The following is a 21,461-nucleotide window of genomic DNA, read 5'->3' on the forward strand; positions in this document are numbered from 1 at the left end:
AGAGGAACGATATGCCCATTCTTTTAAAAAGATCAAGGTGATTCTTTCTGTTACTGCCATCCTTAGATGGCGCTAACAAAATAGGAATATTTTTGGATAGCTGATAAATGATACAATAGCTGGGGAGGAAATGATCTATGGAAATCTCATTACTAAATTGTGTTCATTAAAGAGAGGCCCTTTACAGCATTATGCCCAGAGAAGGGCTCTACCCTTCCATACCACAGTCTATCCGTAGCCTTGTTCTTGGCATACAAGGAGCTGTGGAAAACATGGTAGGTCCTCTGTAATACTGGTAACTTAGACATGTTTGCAAATTTGATGGTTATTATGTTGCAAAAACTTACTGTGGTCTTCTGTTTCTGTAGTTTTCTGGCCAATCAAACAGAGGAAGACAAACTTTTTTACAAAAGAATGTACGAAGACATTGCTAAGGTGTATCCATTAAGGTTCTTCCAGAAGAAAAAAAATGTATTCTGGGCTAGGATCCACCGCCGCACATACGTGGCTCCAGAACAGTTGGAAGAGGTGAGTAATGTAGTAGATTTATGGCCTGACTCAGACGCACTCACGAGCGTTGAGCGCTCGCAAGCAGGTTGATGGTGGCCCAGTGCGCATGCGCACGACGGAGCTGGCTCCGGCGTGCATGCGTGAGACCCGGATAGCGACGCGCAAACCGTCGCTCCGGGTCTCGTGCAAAAGGGGGTGTGCTGTCGATGTTGAGTGACAGCACGCCCCCTTTGGTGGGTGGGCCGGGGGTGTGGCTGCCCAAATGGAGGCATTCCCATGGGACGCCTACAGTCTGGGGCCGGCCCCACTGACATCACAGAGCGTCCGGCTCTGAATCAGGCCCAGTGTGTGTGCATTCTCCATAATCTGCCCGTATTCCCTGTGTTCTCCTGTCACTATATCATCCTCCATAATCTGCTCGTATTCCCTGTGTTCTCCTGTCACTATGTCATCCTCCATACTCTGCCCGTATTCCCTGTGTTCTCCTGTCACTATGTCATCCTCCATAATCTGCCCGTATTCCCTGTGTTCTCCTGTCACTATGTCATCCTCCATAATCTGCCCGTATCCCCTGTGTTCTCCTGTCACCATGTCATCCTCCATAATCTGCCCGTATTCCCTGTGTTCTCCTGACACTATGTCATCCTCCATAATCTGCCCGTATTCCCTGTGTTCTCCTGTCACTATGTCATCCTCCATAATCTGCCTGTATCCCCTGTGTTCTCCTGTCACTATGTCATCCTCCATAATCTGCCCATATCCCCTGTATTCTCCTGGCACTATGTCATCCTCCATAATCTGTCCGTATCCCTTGTGTTCTCCTGTTCTATGTCATCCTCCATAATCTGCCCGTATTCCCTGTGTTCTCCTGTCACTATGTTATCCTCCATAATCTGCCCGTATTCCCTGTGTTCTCCTGTCACTATGTCATCCTCCATAATCTGTCCGTATTCCCTGTTCTCCTGTCACTATGTCATCCTCCATAATCTGCCTGTATTCCCTGTGTTCTCCTGTCACTATGTCATCCTCCATAATCTGCCCGTATTCCCTGTGTTCTCCTGTCACTATGTCATCCTCCATAATCTGCCCATATCCCCTGTGTTCTCCTGTCACTATGTCATCCTCCATAATCTGCCCATATCCCCTGTGTTCTCCTGTCACTATGTCATCCTCCATAATCTGCCCATATTCCCTGTGTTCTACTGTCACTATGTCATCCTCCATAATCTGCCCGTATCCCCTGTGTTCTCCTGTCACTATTATTATTATTATTATCATTTATTTATATGGCGCCACAAGTGTTCCGCAGCGCCTTACAAAGTACAAAAACAAGTTGTATACAAGTGACTAACAGAACAATACAATACAGGACATGGATAATATATATTGCTACATTAGCGACCATATCACCCAGATAAGCAACAGAGCATAAGCAACCAAGTGTTAGGTGCCCTAGTGGTGAGTAAGAAGTAAATGACACTATAGTAAGGAGAAGCACAAGAGGGTAGATGGCCCTGCTCGTGAGAGCTTACATTCTAAAAAGGTGGGAGAAGACAAACTGGGTTGACACAGATGGGGTAGATTGGAACGAAGGAGCATGTAGCAAGGAGTTAGAATGATAGCTGGTAGGCTTTGATGAAGTAGTGGGTCTTGAGAGCCCGTTTGAAGGACTGCAAACAGGTGGAGAGTTTGATGGGGAGTGGGAGAGAGTTCCAGAGGTGGGGAGCAGTGCGGGCAAAATCTTGGAGGCGGGAGTGGTTGGAAGTAATCAGCAGGCATGAAAGGCGGCGTGCATTAGTTGAGCGAAGAGGGCGGAGAGGAGCGTGAAGGGAGATGAGATCAGAGATGTATATGGGAGAAGATTGGGTGAGGGCTTTGTGAGCGAGCGTGAGAACCTTAAATTGGGTTCTAAAAGGGAAGGGGAGCCAGTGGAGAGCTTGTAGGAGAGGGGAGGCAGATGTAGAGCGCTATGTCATCCTCCATAATCTGCCCATATCCCCTATGTTCTCCTGTCACTATGTCATCCTCCATAATCTGCCCATATCCCCTGTGTTCTCCTGTCACTATGTCATCCTCCATAATCTACTTGTATCCCGTGTTCTCCTGTCACTATGTCATCCTTCATAATCTGCCCGTATCCCCTGTGTTCTCCTGTCACTATGTCATCATCCATAATTTGCCTGGATCCCCAGTGTTCTCCTATCACTATGTCATCCATAATCTGCCCATATTCCCTGTGTTCTCCTGTCACTATGTCATCCTCCATAATCTGCCCATATTCCCTGTGTTCTCCTGTCACTATGTCATCCTCCATAATCTGCCTGTATCCCCTGTGTTCTCCTGTCACTATGTCATCCTCCATAATCTGCCCATATCCCCTGTATTCTCCTGGCACTATGTCATCCTCCATAATCTGCCCATATCCCCTGTGTTCTCCTGTCACTATGTCATCCTCCATAATCTGCCTGTATTCCCCTGTGTTCTCCTGTCACTATGTCATCCTCCATAATCTGCCCGTATCCCCTGTGTTCTTCTGTCACTATGTCATCCTCCATAATCTGCCCGTATCCCCTGTGTTCTCCTGTCACTATGTCATCCTCCATAATCTGCCCGTATCCCCTGTGTTCTCCTGTCACTATGTCATCCTCCATAATCTGCCCGTATCCCCTGTGTTCTCCTGTCACTTTGTCATCCTCCATAATCTGCCCGTATTCCCTCTGTTCTCCTGTCACTATGTCATCCTCCATAATTAGCCCGTATCCCATGTGTTCTCCTGTCACTATATCATCCTCCATAATCTGTCCGTATTCCCTGTGTTCTCCTGTCACTATGTCATCCTCCATAATCTGCCCGTATTCCCTGTGTTCTCCTGTCACTATATTATCCTCCATAATCTGTCCGTATTCCCTGTGTTCTCCTGTCACTATGTCATCCTCCATAATCTGCCCATATTCCCTGTGTTCTCCTGTCACTATGTCATCCTCCATAATCTGCCCGTATCCCCTGTGTTCTCCTGTCACTATGTCATCCTCCATAATCTGCCCATATCCCCTGTATTCTCCTGGCACTATGTCATCCTCCATAATCTGCCCATATCCCCTGTGTTCTCCTGTCACTATGTCATCCTCCATAATCTGCCTGTATTCCCCTGTGTTCTCCTGTCACTATGTCATCCTCCATAATCTGCCCGTATACCCTGTGTTCTCCTGTCACTATGTCATCCTCCATAATCTACCCATATCCCGTGTTCTCCTGTCACTATGTCATCCTCCATAATCTGCCCGTATTCCCTGTGTTCTCCTGTCACTATGTCATTCTCCAGAATCTGCCCGTATCCCCTGTGTTCTCCTGTCACTATGTCATTCTCCAGAATCTGTCCGTATTCCCTGTGTTCTCCTGTCACTATGTCATTCTCCAGAATCTGCCCGTATCCCCTGTGTTCTCCTGTCACTATGTCATCCTCCATAATCTGCCCGTATCCCCTGTGTTCTCCTGTCACTATGTCATTCTCCATAATCTGCCCATCCCCTGTGTTCTCCTGTCACTATGTCATTCTCCATAATCTGCCCATATCCCCTGTGTTCTCCTGTCACTATGTCATCCTCCTTGTTGGTGGACATATGCAAAATGAGTGTAGTGTGGTGGAAAATTGGGAGCTTGTAATAAAAAATTGGATAATGTGTAGCATAGATATTGGGGCTTTCAATTTGCCAAAAAATCGCCCCCTTCCTCGTCCCCATCAAAACAATCTGTCAGTGTGTAGCCGGCTTTAGCGGGAAAACGCCTCTACTGGGAATTGCTCAAGCATAGCGGATGCTTCTCATACATGTCACTGATTGGTTCTCTCTGTATTGCTCAGGTATAGCGGATGCTTCTCATACACGTCACTGATTGGTGCTCTCTGTATTGCTCAGGCATAGCGGATGCTTCTCATACACATCACTGATTGGTGCTCTCTGTATTGCTCAGGCATAACGGATGCTTCTCATACACATCACTGATTGGTGCTCTCTGTATTGCTCAGGCATAGGAGATGCTTCTCATACACGTCACTGATTGGTGCTCTCTGTATTGCTCAGGCATAGCGGATGCTTCTCATACATGTCATTAATTAAAACTTTTCATACACAAAACTGGGAATTGTTTCTGCTATAATAGCGAGTTTTTAGCAGTTTTATTTATGCATAATAGCGAATGTATTTGTTATTCATAAAATAAATTGTTTAAGACATGGGCACAAATAGGACGTACAGATGTGTCCTCATACGTCTAACCTCGCGCCATATCTGCATGCGGCTGTGACACTGTAGCGTAGCATTTCACATGCAGATACACCAGCAGTCGCAGACAGAATATTGGCATCCCGCCGCATATCATCTTAATTAGCAGAAGCTGCATGTGCGACCTATTCACATTGCTGTGCGAGCAAGACGCATATGAAGGTAAAAATTGGCACGAAAAGATGCTCGCCACTACCGAGTCACACGCAGCTCCCGTGTTATGTGTAACACAATTTGTAGCGCTCGGAGGATAGATGTATGTGGACACATCTGTAAGTGTCTGCAATGTTTGCCTGGTGTAACCCAGGCTCATATGTTATTGTTACCAACTGGTGCGCATCACGAGCTCTACATATGGGTGGAAATAGACTATTTTTATATATGACTTTCTAAATCGTAAATTACCCGAATGTTGAGTCCAACTATGCCTCAGCCCTAAATGTTTTGCCTTTGTTACATTCATAGGCCAAAAAACTGATGCTAGGACCCACAAGATGTGTATTTTATTCTAGAGCATGGACGACCAACTAGCAGATTATTATGTGAATATGTCCCTGAAAAGTTGAACTAGAATTTTCTTATGTTTTTTAACTAGGTGATGAGAGGGGACGATCACTGGGCGTGGAGAAGAGAGAGGAATATCCACCTAGGAGGGGCCATAAGGTGCTATATGCCCCGGAATGCCATACCTGCCCACCAAATGGCAACTAAGGTCCCCAGAATTAGCATTACAGGACCACCAGCTGCGAGATCAGAGGGAATCCCAGCTGCCAGCGTCTGCCTTGCCGAGGTGCCACAGAGGAGGTGGAGTGGAGGCTGCCGCTGTGTATAAATCATACCATCACCCACATCACAGACATAGCAAAGAAAAAGATCACTTTTTGCATATTTTTAATAAAATGACTTAATGTATACTTTTCGGGCTTGTATTTATTAATGTACATATAAGTAGTGTAAAAATACATACATGCTTGTTTCTAACAATTGACACATTTTGATAAAGTGTTACCATTTGTCATCTGCAAACTCTTTGTCTCCTCATTGCCTCCTATCTGACTCTGCCAGGTCTTTATATGATCATTTTCTTTGCATTACCCTTCAGTGGTAGCATATAATATGCGTTGCACAGTAACAATCCCCCTGTTCCCCTGAGCAAAACTGGGCAGCCTGTCATGGAGTACAAACTAATAAGCGCCATATGGACAATAGGTGTTCCTCACTTACCGGTGGATTCAATTAGCCACAAAAAGCCGTGGTATGGTTTAAACTTCTGCAAAGTTTTCACCAAAAAGGCGTATCGTGCTATCCTATTAGCCGCGGCTTTCCGCACATGCGAATTTCTTGCAGCTAAAAGAGGCGAGTAGTTTTCACCATCTCAGAGCAGGTGAAAAAATGTACAAAACCCCTATTTTGGGCTAAAAATGTGGACTTGGTTCAGAACCCATTGGGTACCCCCCTCCCTTCCCCTAATAACTAATTAGGCAAAAATATTTTTTTCATTAACTTGATTCCCTCTAATAATGATGTAATTTTCGGGGTCAAAAAATGGGTGTAAAGTAGTGTGGTAGGTATAATTTGGGGGAGCTTTATGGATAAAACAAATGTTTTTGGGATTGCTGGTGGCTGTAGCAGGTGCATTTTTTTTAAAGCACCCTAAAATGCCACAAAAATATAGTTGCTCCCATTATTATGTACCCTAAATAGTATTTATTTACAAGCAAAGATCAGCAATCAGGGCCAGGATCAGACAGTGTGTGCAGTACCCCCATTTACAGCAATCAGGGCCAGGATCCAACAGTGACAGTGTGTGCAGTGCCCCCCATTTGTAGCAATAAGGGCCAGGATCCGACAGTGACAGTGTGTGCATTGCCCCCCGTTTGTAGCAATAAGGGCCAGGATCCGACAGTGACAGTGTGTGCAGTGTCCCCCGTTTGTAGCAATAAGGGCCAGGATCCGACAGTGACAGTGTGTGCAGTGCCCCCCATTTGTAGCAATCAGGGCCAGGATCAGAGCCTCAGACAGTGACAGTTTGTGCAGTGCCCCCCGTTTGTAGCAATAAGGGCCAGGATCAGACTGTGACAGTGTGTGCAGTGCCCCCCGTTTGTAGCAATCAGGGCCAGGATCAGACAGTGACAGTGTGTGCAGTGCCCCCCTGTTTGTAGCAATCAGGGCCACGATCAGACAGTGACAGTGTGTGCAGTGCCACCCTTTTGTCGCAATCAGGGCCAGAATCAGTCCGTGACAGTTTGTGCATTGCCCCCCGTTTGTAGCAATCAGGGCCAGGATCAGAGCCTCAGACAGGGACAGTGTGTGCAGTGCCCCCATTTGTAGCAATCAGGGCCAGGATGAGACAGTGACAGTGTGTGCAGTGCCCCCCATTTGTAGCAATCAGGGCCAGGATCAGACAGTGACAGTGTGTGCAGTGCCCCCCGTTTGTAGCAATCAGGGCCAGGATCAGACAGTGACAGTGTGTGCAGTACCCCCCGTTGGTAGCAATCAGGGCCAGGATCAGACAGTGACAGTGTGTGCAGTGCCCCCCATTGGTAGCAATCAGGGCCAGGATCAGACAGTGACAGTGTGTGCAGTGCCCCCCGTTGGTAGCAATCAGGGCCAGGATCAGACAGTGACAGTGTGTGCAGTGCCCCCAATTTGTTGCAATCAGGGCCAGAATCAGTCCATGACAGTTTGCGCATTGGCCCCCGTTTGTAGCAATCAGGGCCAGGATCAGACAGTGACAGTGTGTGCAGTGCCCCCCGTTTGTAGCAATCAGGGCCAGGATCAGAGCCTCAGACAGTGACAGTGTGTGCAGTGCCCCCCATTTGTAGCAATCAGGGCCAGGATCAGACAGTGACAGTGTGTGCAGTGCCCCCCGTTGGTAGCAATCAGTGCCAGGATCAGACAGTGACAGTGTGTGCAGTGCCCCCCGTTGGTAGCAATCAGGGCCAGGATCAGACAGTGACAGTGTGTGCAGTGCCCCTCCTCCCCCCATTTGTAGAAGTGGTTTGGAAAAGTGGTAAAACACCGGGCGCAGCCTGGCAACCACTGCGCCAGAACTTGCACATACCTCAGCGAGAACTGGGGGCATGACACACAGAGAGGCTAAAATCTGGGACTCCATCTGTTAAATAGCACAGCTCAAGTCACAGCAATATGCACTTGATAAAGCATTGATTGGATCCAAAACGTTGTGCTGAATGCTCTGCTGACAATACTGGATTCTCCCAGCAGATATCTTTAAGACTGCATCAGAATACCCTATTGATGCACAGACCACCAACCCTTAATGGTATGAGCAAGAATGAACCAATATACAATATATAATATGTTATTTCATGTTTTTTAAATTTTTTCGTGATTTTTCAGATGTATAGAGATTGCTATATGGTGTGGTATAAGCTGTTATACCTAATATGCCTCTGCACTTCATACAGTTTTAGAATTGCACTTTACACGTTTACATAAGGCTGTGCACTGTGACACTTTATGCGTACATACGTTTTTAATAAATATACCATTTCTTGATACATATATTGTGTGAACCATCTCTCAGAGATTAGTGCATAGTTATGATCACTACCTTTTTTTTATATACATACAGTCAGGTGCATAAATATTGGGACATTGGGCCTGATTCAGAGCCGTTCGCTATTTGTGGTCGTTCGTTCAAAAACAAGGGGTGGCTATTCAAATGATCCGTTCGCAAATTGCAGTCTGTTCCCACCTCTAAGTCTGAACGAGCGATTTTTGATAAAAACGCCCCCTGGCCGCACGCACCATACGTCATGTCCGCTATTTATTAGATTAATCGAGTACATCGTACAGCGTATGAACTGCTCGCTATTCTTGTGGTTGGTGTTTTCAACCGCTATTTTGCGAGCAGTTCTGAGTTAAAAAAAACCAAGTGACGTGGTCAATGACGCTGCTGTATTAAATATGCACTCCCTTAAAACGCCCGTTTTGACCTTTAAGCACGCCTGCGTTCGGATCTCCACTCCCCGTTTTCAAGCACCTTCCCCTGTTACCACCCACATACGCCTCATTCTGTCACTCAAAATAGCAGGCCCTCGCTATATTGCGTACCAATGATTTTCGGCCGCACTGACTGGTTCGCGCATGCGTACTAAAAACCGTACGCATGCGCAGATGTGCGAACATCGCTCGGAACGAGCGTACTGCCGCTAGCGAGTGGCTCTGAATGAGGGCCATTGACAGAATTTTCATATTTTGGCCTCTGTTCACCACCACAATGGCTTTGAAATGAAACAAACAAGATGTGCTTTACCTGCAGACTTTCAGATTTAATTTGAGGATAATTACATCCAAATCAGGTGAACGGTGTAGGAATTACAACGGTTTCTATATGTGCCTCCCACTTTTTAAGGGGCCAAAAGTAATGGGACTATCAACTCAAAAGCTATTTCATGGACAGGTGTGGGCTATTCCATCGTTATTTCATTATCAATTAAGCAGGTAAAAGGTCTGGAGTTGATTCTAGGTGTGACATTTGCATTTGGAATCAGTTGCTGTCGACTCTCAATATGAGATCCAAAGAGCTGTCACTATCAGTGAAGCAAGCCATCATCAGGCTGAAAAATCAAAACAAACACATCAGAGAGATAGCAAAACCATTAGGTGTGGCCAAATCAACTGTTTGGAACATTCTTAAAAAGAAAGAACGCACCGGAGAGCTCAGCAACACCAAAAGACCCGTAAGACCATGGAAAACAACTGTGGTGGATGACAGAAGAATTATTTCCCTGGTGAAGAAAAATCCCTTCACAACAGTTGGCCAAATCAAGAACACTCTCCAGGAGGTAGGTGTATATGTGTCAAAGTCAACAATCAAGAGAAGACTTCACAAGAGTGAATATAGAGGGTTCACCACAAGCTGTAAACCATTGGTGAGCCACAATAACAAGAAGACCAGATTAGAGTTTGCCAAACAACATCTAAAAAAGCCATTACAGTTCTGGAACAACATCCTATGGACAGATGAGACAAAGATCAACTTGTACCAGAGTGATGGGAAGAGAAGAGTATGGAGAAGGAAAGGAACTGCTCATGATCCAAAACATACCACCTCATCAGTGAAGCATGGTGGTGGTAGTGTCATGGTGTGGGCATGTATGGCTGCCAATGGAACTGGTTCCCTTGTATTTATTGTTGATGTGACTGCTGACAAAAGCAGCAGAATGAATTCTGAAGTGTTTCGGGCAATATTATATGCTCATATTCAGTCAAATGCTTCAGAACTCATTGGACGGTGCTTCACAGTGCAGATGGACAATGACCCGAAGCATACTGCAAAAGCAACCAAAGAGTTTTTTTAGGCTAAAAAGTGGAATGTTATGCAATGGCCAAGTCAATCCCCTGACCTGAATCCGATTGAGCATACATTTCACTTGATGAAGACAAAACTGAAGGGAAAATGCCCCAAGAACAAGCAGGAACTGAAGACATTTGCAGTAGAGGCCTGGCAGAGCATCACCAGGGATGAAACCCAACGTCTGGTGATGTCTATGAGTTCCAGACTTCAGGCTGTAATTGCCTGCAAAGGATTTGCAACAAAGTATTAAAAAGTTAAAGTTAGATTTAGGATTGTTTAGTTTGTCCCATTACTTTTGGCCCCTTAAAAAGTGGGAGGCACATATAGAAACCGTTGTAATTCCTACACCGTTCACCTGATTTGGATGTAATTACCCTCAAATTAAATCTGAAAGTCTGCAGTTAAAGCACATCTTGTTTGTTTAATTTCAAAGCCATTGTGGTGGTGAATAGAGGCCAAAATATGAAAATTCTGTCAATGTCCCAATATTTATGTGCCTGACTGTATATGACCAGCGAGTATAGGTTTTTTTACTTGATAAGTGATTTTGTCTGCTGCTAAAGTCTCTGTTTACTTCACATCTTTACAATCCACCTTGTTACATATAATATTTGCTGGTAGTTTTATCCAACTGATTCTTGGGGGTAAATCGAGATTACAATCACAGGTGTGTTTGGCCATTTTTTAGAACTTGGAAATTTACTAAAGGCAAACTCGGGTGAGAAATCATGAAACTCTTTAAAACACAGGTGAAAACACAAATATAAATATATACACCATCGGCCAAACTCGCAGGTACTTTTCATAGCCAGGAATACAACTCAGGATTTTCAAGAATGATTATAATCATGGGTGTAATTTTAGCAAACTCGGTCCTAAATAGCAGCGGTGTAACTAGGGTATTTGGAGCCCAGGGCAAGATGAAAAATGGATCCAACCCCCCCCCCGCTCCATGTGCACGTGCTGAAAAGTGGGTGTGGTCACATGCCACATAGGCTGTGGCCACTTAAAAATGGGGGCATGTCAACATGACCTCCCCCTTATTTCTCATAACTCTGGGAACATTCCTTCCATATGCACCTTAATAACTCCAGTAGTAGTGCCCCTTATGCAATGTCCCCAGTAGCAGTGCCCATTATACAGTGCCTCCAGTAGTGCACCCTTATGCAGTGCCCCCAGTAGTGCCCCTTATACAGTATGCAGTGCACCCAGTAGTGGTCCCCCTTATGCAGGCCTCCAGTAGTGCCCTTTGTACAGTACCATCAGTATGCAGTGTCCCCAGTAGTGGTCCCCCTTATGCAGGCCCCCAATAGGGTCCCTTATACAGTACCACCAGTATGCAGTGCCCCCAGTAGTGGTCCCCCCTATGTAGTGCCCCTTATACAGTACCACCAGTATGCAGTGCCCCCAGTAGTGGTCCCCCCTATGTAGTGCCCCTTATACAGTGCCCCCAGTAGTGGTCCTGCCTATTCAGTGCCCCCAGTAGTGATACAGTGCCCCCCACCCAGTATTGCCCCTTACATAATACACACACAGAGACATACATACATACACACGCAAAACACTTACCTGAATCCCCGCTCCTGCTACACCTGCCACTGTCTGTTCCTCCGTCCTCCCGCTCATGACGTCTCTTCCATAACCCACTGCAGGAGCCGGAAGGCGGAGCTCATGAGTAAGCTCCAGACCAGCTCCGGCAGTGGTTGCAGCAGCCAATGAGAGTCTGTTGGACTCTTATTGGCTGCTGCAATACATACACCACCGCTGGGCAGTATGAGTGTACTACCCAGTGACGGCGGCGATGTGTGTGGTACTGTGTATGTGTAGTGCGGACTGCACTCATTGCAGTCCACACTACACTGACTTTACTAGGCCTGTACTGTGGCCGGCGGTGGGGGTACCTGTGCCGAAGTGCCAAAGGGAAGGCAGCTGGCACCTGTAGCCCACAAAAAACAATAGTAGCCATCTATTATTAACACTATTACCCCTGCACCCACCAGCCAGGGGAGCAGGGAAAAGTCCCGGGCTTCAGCCTAGGCTGCTCAGGTGAAGTGAGGTCCCCACCTTCCCTGAGATCCCCGGCCTGGGCTGACCAGCTTGGTGCATTAATGCTTTGGCCAGGGTGACCCGGTGAAAGCGTCCCCTGGCTGTAGCATTACACCCAGACTAGTTTGAGTCCAGTGCTGGTTTTAAAAATACGTGGACGCCCAAGCCATTTTTTCAACATATTTCTAAAACCAGGACCATCTCATAAGGCCCAGTGCTGGTTCATAAAATACATGGGAACCCTACACGTTTTGTCCCCCGTATTTTTAGAACCAGGACTGGCTTAGGAGCATGGGGCTGGTTATGCTTTGAAATTAAATGAAATGGTCTGATATCCTTGGATATAACATTAAGCCAGACGTATTTAGGAAAATCGTCCCGTCAACCTGGGCCTGGTGCATTGAGTTGCTTTCATAACAACTGATGCACATTAAATATTTACTCTGAAGGTAGTGAAGCATAAGGAGAGCGATAGGTCATTACCTTTATTATTTAGGGCCGTACTGCAAAGAGGTAACAACCTATTATTAAAATCAATGAGAGAGACGTTTCATACTAAGCAGGTGTCTATTATGATGAGGTTAGTTATTTGTGGTGACCTTACATCTATATAATATAATGTAACATAACTAGTGGTAACAATTGATATGACACCTTTAATACTCGGTATCAGTAGACGAAACAGAAATTACTGTAAGTACACGGTCTATTTCTTTTTTTTTTAAACTACACCTTTGGCAGTTCTTATACTAAAGGGAAAATGCTGCTATACGAAGGTGTTTATGCAGCACTGTAACATAATAACTAATGGCAGTAATTTATAATTACTGGGAAATGACAGAATTTAGGTAATGGCAAACCCCAGCTTTGGGCATTTAATAACTCAGCACACAGTAATTAAACTGTTATCTCAATATGCAACACAGTACAGCTCACGGCCTCTGTCTGTGTCATCAGGATCCAGGAAATCTATCAGAAACGTTTAATGCTGCACCCATGTTTCCACCTGTGCTATAGAGGGACAGTCTGCTGCATACACCTGGCCCCTGTAGCCTTGTCACCTACCATTCAGCACCCTGTTTGTATGGACTAGCATGAACAGCTAGATATGGGTTAGGATTAATATTGGTTTAATAGTGTTTAGTTATATATTCAAAATTGATCCAAAGTCCCATTTAAAACATTGGCACATGTAAAGTGACTCTACCCTTAGGCAGCAATTCTATAACAGGACTCAGTATTCAAAATGCGGTGGCGCCTGAGCACTTTGGGATACAGTACCTGGTGGCTGTTAGATGGGGAGAGTGAGTGCTGGGGACGACCAGATCTGAACACCTGTGACGTGCGGCGAGGTGAATGGCTGGGGAGGCACACATGGAGATGGGTCTGAGTGCTGGGAGTCTGTCTCACCCCCTACTCACTGTAACTCTCCCCTCACTACACTAAGCTTTAGTGTCCATTGACTCTCCTACCTGCATCACTGTGTCTTCTCTTGCTTCTGCTGACTAAGCTCCGATCTCTAAACACTGCAGTACACCTCCTGGTCACATGACACACTCCTAGGTGTCCATCAGTGCTCTAGGCACGCCCCCCATACTCATAGGCATGCCTCTATTAGCTCTCTTTCTGTGCAGCTTACTGCCCTTGGTGTGGCCCCTCCCCCAGCTCTGTAAGCAGTGTCTGACTATACAGAAGCGAGGCTGAGCTGTTTCTGCCTCATCTCTCATCTCCCTGCAGTCCCAGGGAGCTTCACAAAGCTGGTGAATATCTTCTTGGTATTATTCTAATCATTCTTATATCATATCTTAGGAGTATGGCAGGGGAGGCTCTGACTGCACATACCTGCTGAACACCCTAACACTTCAATATCAACAGTTAGCTTGATTTCAAAGCCGTTTACATATAAACTGTGACAAGATCCACATAACCCTATATATATAGGGCAGCACAGATGGTGTAATGGTTAGCATTACTCCCTTACAGCACTGAGGTTGTGGGTTCGATTCCCGCTATGGCCCTAACTGTGAAGAGTTTGTATACTCTCCCTGTGCTTGCGTGGGTTTCCTTCGGGTGCTCCGGTTTCCTCCCACAATCCAAAAATATACTGTTAGGTTAATTGGCTCCCAACAAAAATTTACCCTAGTGTGTATTACTAACTATAGGGAGGGGGGTGGGGGAACAGCTATGAGTGGCACTGTCTGTATACTAAGTATATGGAGGGGGATGGGGAACAGCTATGAGTGACACTGGCACTGTATGTATACTCCCTATAGGGACAGCGGTGGGGGAACAGCTATGAGTGACACTGGCACTGTCTGTATACTCCCTATAGGGATAGGGGTAGGGGAACAGCTATGAGTGACACTGGCACTGTATGTATACTCCCTACAGGGCATACTTGCCGACAATCAGCTCCAGCCTTCCGGGAGGGAGCTGATTGTCGGCTAATAGCGGGGGCGGGGCCGGGCATTGGGGGCGGAGCCGGGGCAGGGCAGCCATTTTGTGTCACACTAGGGGCGGGGGCGGGGCCGCACGATCGCGTCATCGTGACTCCGCCCCCTCTTCACAATGCCGTGATATTTGGCATTGTGAAGCAGGGGGCGGGGCCACGATGACGCGATTCTGCGCGAATTGCGTCACCGGGCCCCCCACTGCGGGTATTTCTGTTTTTTTCAGGGGGGAGGTGGGGAGGGTCGGAGACTTCCTGGAGGCTTGCCTACCTTTCCGGGGGGCCAGGAGCGGCACCCAAAAATTGGGAGGCTCCCGGCCAAATCGGGAGGGTAGGCAAGCCTGCTATAGGGACAGGGGTTGGGGAACAGCTATGAGTGGCACTGTCTGTATACTACCTATAGGGAGGGGGTGGGGAGCAGCTATTAGTGATACTGGCACTGTATGTATACTCCCTATAGGGAGGGGGTGGGGGAGCAGCTATGAGTGATACTGGCACTGTATGTATACTCCCTATAGGGACAGGGGTAGGGGAACAGCTATGAGTGACACTGGCACTGTATGTATACTACCTATAGGGAGGGGAGTGGGGGAACAGCTATGAGTGGCACTGTCTGTATACTACCTATAGGGAGGGGAGTGGGGGAACAGCTATGAGTGGCACTGGCACTGTATGTATACTCCCTATAGGGACAGGGGTGGGGGAACAGCTATGAGTGACACTGGTACTGTATGTATACTACCTATAGGGAGGGGAGTGGGGGAACAGCTATGAGTGGCACTGTATGTATACTACCTATAGGGAGGGGAGTGGGGGAACAGCTATGAGTGGCACTGGCACTGTATGTATACTACCTATAGGGAGGGGGTGGGGGAACAGCTATGAGTGGCACTGGCACTGTATGTATACTACCTATAGGGAGGGGAGTGGGGGAACAGCTATGAGTGGCACTGGCACTGTATGTACACTACCTATAGGGAGGGGGTGGGGGAACAGCTATGAGTGACACTGGCACTGTATGTATACTCCCTATAGGGACAGGGGTGGGGGAACAGCTATGAGTGACACTGGCACTGTATGTATACTACCTATAGGGAGGGGAGTGGGGGAACAGCTATGAGTGGCACTGTATGTATACTACCTATAGGGAGGGGAGTGGGGGAACAGCTAAGAGTGGCACTGGCACTGTATGTATACTACCTATAGGGAGGGGAGTGGGGGAACCCCACATCCATCCACACGTCATTAATTTCCTTTCCTGCCCACCTTCTACTGGCTCCCCTTCTAGCACTGGAGTCCGCACCATAGCTACACTCTATTCAGCTCGGTCCCCCAAACTAATCTCACCTCCACGCTACAGCAACCCTGATAATCTCATTCAAATCTCTCCAACAAACTCTGTCCCTCTATCCTGTGCCCTATGGAATGCCAGGTCAGTCTGTAATAAACTGGTCCCAACCCATGACCTTTTCATCTCCAACTCCCTGAATCTCCTAGCTATTACTGAAACCTGGATTCTACCCTCTGACACCACTTCTCCTGCAGTTCTCTCCTCTGGGGGCCTCACCTTTTCCCACACCCCATGACCTGGGGGTCGCCATGGTGGTGGTGTTGGGGTCCTTCTATCCCCTGGTTACTCATACCAACCCATTCCCTCTGAACCATCCCTCACATTCTCTTCATTTGAAGTCCATGCTATATGCCTCTTCCACCCAGTACACCTCCAAGTAGCTGTCATTTACCATCCCCCTGGCCCTCCCTCCAAGTTCCTTGACAACTTTGCTTCCTGGCTCCCTCACTTTCTCTCCTCAGACCTTCCCTCCATTATCCTAGGTGACTTCAATATTCCAATTGATATCCCCACAGAATCCTCTGCCTCCAAACTCCTCTCCCTCACATCGTCACTTGGTCTCTCCCAATGGACCTCCTCACCCTCCCATGTGAGTGGCCATGTGCTTGATCTGGTCTTCACACACCGTTGTGATATTTCTGACCACCTCAATTCCCCATTCCCTCTTTCTGACCATCACCTTCTCTCTTTTAACCTGTCCCTCTCTCCTTCCCCTCCTCTACCTCCAAAAGCCTCCATTACTAAGCGTAACATTGACGCTATCGACACAGTTTCCTTTTCTTCCCTGCTTGACTCACTTCTCTCCCCTATCCTCTCTCTCTCCTGCCCTGAACAAGCCACTTCCCCATACAACGCCTCCCTTACTTCTGCTCTGGACTCTGATGCCCCGGCGATCACTACTCACACTCGCAGATCTACTCCTCAACCCTGGCATTCAAAATGCACCAGATACCTGCAAAAGTGTTCTCGAACTGCCGAGCGACAGTGGAGAAGATCACGCTCTAAGGCAGATTTTCTCCATTTCAAATTTATGCTCTCATCCTATAGTGCTGCGCTCTCCCTCTCTAAACAGTCATACTTTAAGAACCTCATCTCCTCTCAGTCCTCTAATCCCCAGCATCTCTTCACTACTTTCAACTCCCTCCTTCGCCCACCCCCTCCTCGTCTCCCCTCCTTGCTCACTGCCCTTGACTTTGCTACCTACTTTACATCTAAAATTGATTCCATACGTCAGGACATCATATCCAACCAGTCCCCCAGCTCTCCACCTCCTCCTTTCCCAAATCACTCCTCCCCATCAACTTTACCAACTCTAACATCCTTCTCCCCTGTATCTGGCCCTCATCCGGTCCTCCCCCCCTTCCACCTCCCCCCTTGATCCCATCCCCTCCTGCCTCCTCCGCTTCCTCTCTCTCTCTGCCTGCTCCCATCTTGCTCACCTCATTAACCTATCCCTCTCATCAGGCACTGTTCCTTCTGCATTCAAACATGCCCTTGTCTCCCCCATTCTTAAAAAACCTACCCTTGATCCTAACCTTCTTTCTAACTACCGACCCATCTCTCTCCTCCCCTTTGCCTCCAAACTCCTTGAGCAGATTGTCTACAACCGCCTTACCACTTTTCTTTCATCCCACTCCCTCCTTGATCCTTTTCAGTCTGGCTTCCGTTCTCTCCACTCCACTGAAACTGCCCTCACAAAAGTCAGCAATGACCTCCTTGCTGCCAAATCCCAAGGCCACTACTCTCTTCTCATTCTCCTTGATCTCTCTGCTGCTTTTGACACTGTGGACCACCCTCTCCTGCTGAATATCCTTCACTCCCTTGGTCTACGTGAAACTGCCCTCTCCTGGCTGTCGTCCTACCTCTCTGACTGATCTTTCTCAGTTTCCTCTCATGACTCCTCTTCCCCCCCACAGCCTCTTACAGTAGGTGTTCCCCAAGGTTCTGTTCTTGGTCCTCTCCTATTCTCCCTCTATACTTCCTCTCTAGGTGAGCTCATCAGCTCTTTTGGCCTCCATTATCATCTCTATGCTGATGATACTCAAATCTACCTTTCCTCCCCTGATCTCTCCCCCTCTCTTCTGACTCGTATCTCCACCTGTCTCTCTGCTGTCTCTTCCTGGATGTCCCAGCGATTTCTTAAACTTAATATGTCTAAGACAGAGCTGATCATTTTCCCACCATCCCACATCACCTCACTTCCCACTATTTCTTTATCAATTGATGGAATAACTATCTCATCTAGTCCCCAGGTGCGCTGTCTTGGAGTTATCCTGGACTCATCCCTCTCCTTCAAACCACATATCCAGAACCTTTCACAGTCCTGTCGTTTCCATCTCAAAAATATTTCTAAGATCAGACCCTATCTCACCCAGGATGCTACTAAAACCCTCATACACTCACTGGTCATCTCCAGATTGGACTATTGTAACCTCCTCCTATCTGGCCTCCCCAAATCCCATCTCTCTCCTCTCCAGTCTATCCTTAATGCTGCTGCACGGCTTATCTTCCTCTCCAAGCGCTCTACATCTGCCTCCCCTCTCCTACAAGCTCTCCACTGGCTCCCCTTCTCTTTTAGAACCCAATTTAAGGTTCTCACGCTCGCTCACAAAGCCCTCACCCAATCTTCTCCCATATACATCTCTGATCTCATCTCCCTTCACGCTCCTCTCCGCCCTCTTCGCTCAACTAATGCACGCCGCCTTTCATGCCAGCTGATTACTTCCTCCCACTCCCGCCTCCAAGATTTTGCCCGCACTGCTCCCCACCTCTGGAACTCTCTCCCACTCCTCATCAGACTCTCCACCTGTTTGCAATCCTTCAAACGGGCTCTCAAGACCCACTACTTCATCAAAGCCTACCAGCTATCATTCTAACTCCTTGCTACATGCTCCTTCGTCCCCATCTACCCCATCTGTGTCAAACCAGTTTGTCTTCCCCCACCTTTTTAGAATGTAAGCTCTCACGAGCAGGGCCCTCTACCCTCTTGTGCTTCTCCTTACTATAGTGTCATTACTTCTTTCTCACCACTAGGGCACCTAACACTTGGTTGCTTATGCTATGTTGCTTATCTGGGTGATATGGTCGCTAATGTAGCAATATATATTATCCATGTCCTGTATTGTATTGTTCTGTAAGTCACTTGTATACAATTTGTTTTTGTACTTTGTAAGGCGCTGCGGAACACTTGTGGCGCCATATAAATAAATTATAATAATAATAATAATGAGTGGCACTGTATGTATACTACCTATAGGGAGGGGAGTGGGGGAACAGCTATGAGTGGCACTGGCACTATATGTATACTACCTATAGGGAGGGGGGTGGGGGAACAGCTATGAGTGGCACTGGCACTGTATGTATACTCCCTACAGGGAGGGGAGTGGGGGAACAGCTATGAGTGACACTGGCACTGTCTATATACTAACTGTAGGGAGGGGGGATGCAGTCGGGATGCCGACGGTCTAAATGCCGGCAATTGTCTAATGACCAGCGTCGAAATCCCTATGCCTGTCATTAGACCTATGTCGGGAGACCAATACCCAGCTTACCGATCGAAGGTAATCCGGGCGCTGGGTGCAGACAGACGCAGGAGGGGGTGAGTTAAGAGCTCCAGGGGGGGACTTAGAGTTAGGCATCCCCCCGGGAGGGTTAGGGTTATGCTAGGGAAAGAGAGGGGTTAGGGTTAGACACCCCCAGGGGGAGGTTGGGGTTAGGCACCCCCCAGGAGACTTAGGGTTAGGCTGCGGGGAAGGGGGGGTTAGGTTTAGACACTTAGAGGGGGTTTAGGGTTAGGCACTAGGGGGGGAGGTTAGGGTTGGGGGGGTTAGGTTAGTAAATAAAAAAAATACTTACCTGTCGGGATCTTCACTGCTGGGCTGCCGCTGCGGCCGGCGGTAAATCATACTGATCCCAGGGAGGGGGTGGGGGAAACAGATAGCTTTGAGAGGCACTGCTACTGTCTGCAACTACTTGGGTAGTACTGCTCGGTAATTAATTTGGCTTAGGGGTGCCTTGAAAAAATGAAGGAGACCCTAAGGGTGCCTTGAACATGAAAAAGTTTGGGAACCACTGGTCTACAGTATTTGCCGTTACCATTTCAGTGGCAAACGCAGGATTTCTAGAGGGGGGTTTCCAAATGCTCGATTTTAGAGTGAGTGTGGCCAGTCCATGAAGTGGGCATAATTGGCAGTTAACTAGCTTTAATATGCGTCATACAAAGTGTATTGTGTGTCATAATTCCAGCAGATACAGGACCAGTGATCACAGTAAGTCATTAGTTGTGGCACTAGGTCCATCCTGCCTGAGCTGAATGTTTTTATTTTAGATGTGGGCACCATTCCAAGAACATTAGTAAAAATTCTATTATATTACTATTTCTATTGTGGTAATGGTGTGGGCTGGGGAGGGGGGTTTCCAGGCAGAAGGAAAGAGTTTGCCTATGCATTATATATACATAATGGTGGACCTAACAGCACCGGAAGTGTAAGTTTAAGAATAATTTAGTTAGAGAACCCTGGTATAGAAATTATTTTTTTTTCTAATCTAAACAAACCCTTAAAAAAGGTTAAGCCTTTCCATGGAACTTTGCTTTAAATGTAAATAAAAGTGTTATGATAAAGAAGTACCCATTAATATTCTGGTTTTCTGAGTGTCAGAATTCTTATCTGATAAAGAGGTTTTATGTGAAGAGCTCTTTATGGTATATAGAGTCTGAGTCTTTGACCCTTAGTTCTTTGAAGTTTGACATTTTGTAGTGGAAAAGGAAATAGGCAAAGAAAGCTGTGTGTGGGGCATTACAGCATGGACTTTACTATTAGCTTAGCTAATGCTGAGAGTTCTTTTTCAATGAGCTGGCACTGTGGGATCAGAATAGGGTCACTGGCCATAATCCTTTTTGTTATGTAAAGAAGGGTCTAATCAGGCAGAAGTAACAATCCACTTCCAAGAAAAAAACGTTGGAGTCAGTAGAGGCATGTCAACTCGAAAGCCTTATATTTACATTATATCTTTTTTACATGTCAAACTTGTTGATTGGTTAATGTTGTCTTTCTTAGTTAGGCCATAAAAGACTGGGGGAACAAAAAACACCTTCATTCAGGCAGGCATGTCCAGGCAAAGATCTGACCTCATCTCTGGAAACTCGCTCTGTCTACATGTCGGCCTCTAGCCTCCAGGTATTTTCCAAGTGCGAAAAGTCTAAACCATTTGCAGTTTAGGGTGAGTACATTGAACAAGTCCTCAAGGCTTTCCATGAGAAGAGGGGAAATATACAGATCAAACACACCCAAAACATAAGTCTGAGAGCATTAATAAATACACAAGGTTATTTGCATGGTAGCAAGGAATACTGTGGTAGTAACAATCTATAGCTCTCCAGCCTTTGCAGCAGACTCTTATTGCAGTCAGTTACTGGTGTATTAATCTTAAAGAAGAGTAATCAGCACCATATTTTATGAAAAGTACTCAGCGGTTACAATATATATTTTTTTGTGTGTT

Source organism: Taudactylus pleione, unplaced genomic scaffold (genome assembly GCF_031769625.1).
Source record: "Taudactylus pleione unplaced genomic scaffold, aTauple2 ptg000188l, whole genome shotgun sequence".
NCBI classification, from domain to species: Eukaryota; Metazoa; Chordata; class Amphibia; order Anura; family Myobatrachidae; genus Taudactylus; species Taudactylus pleione.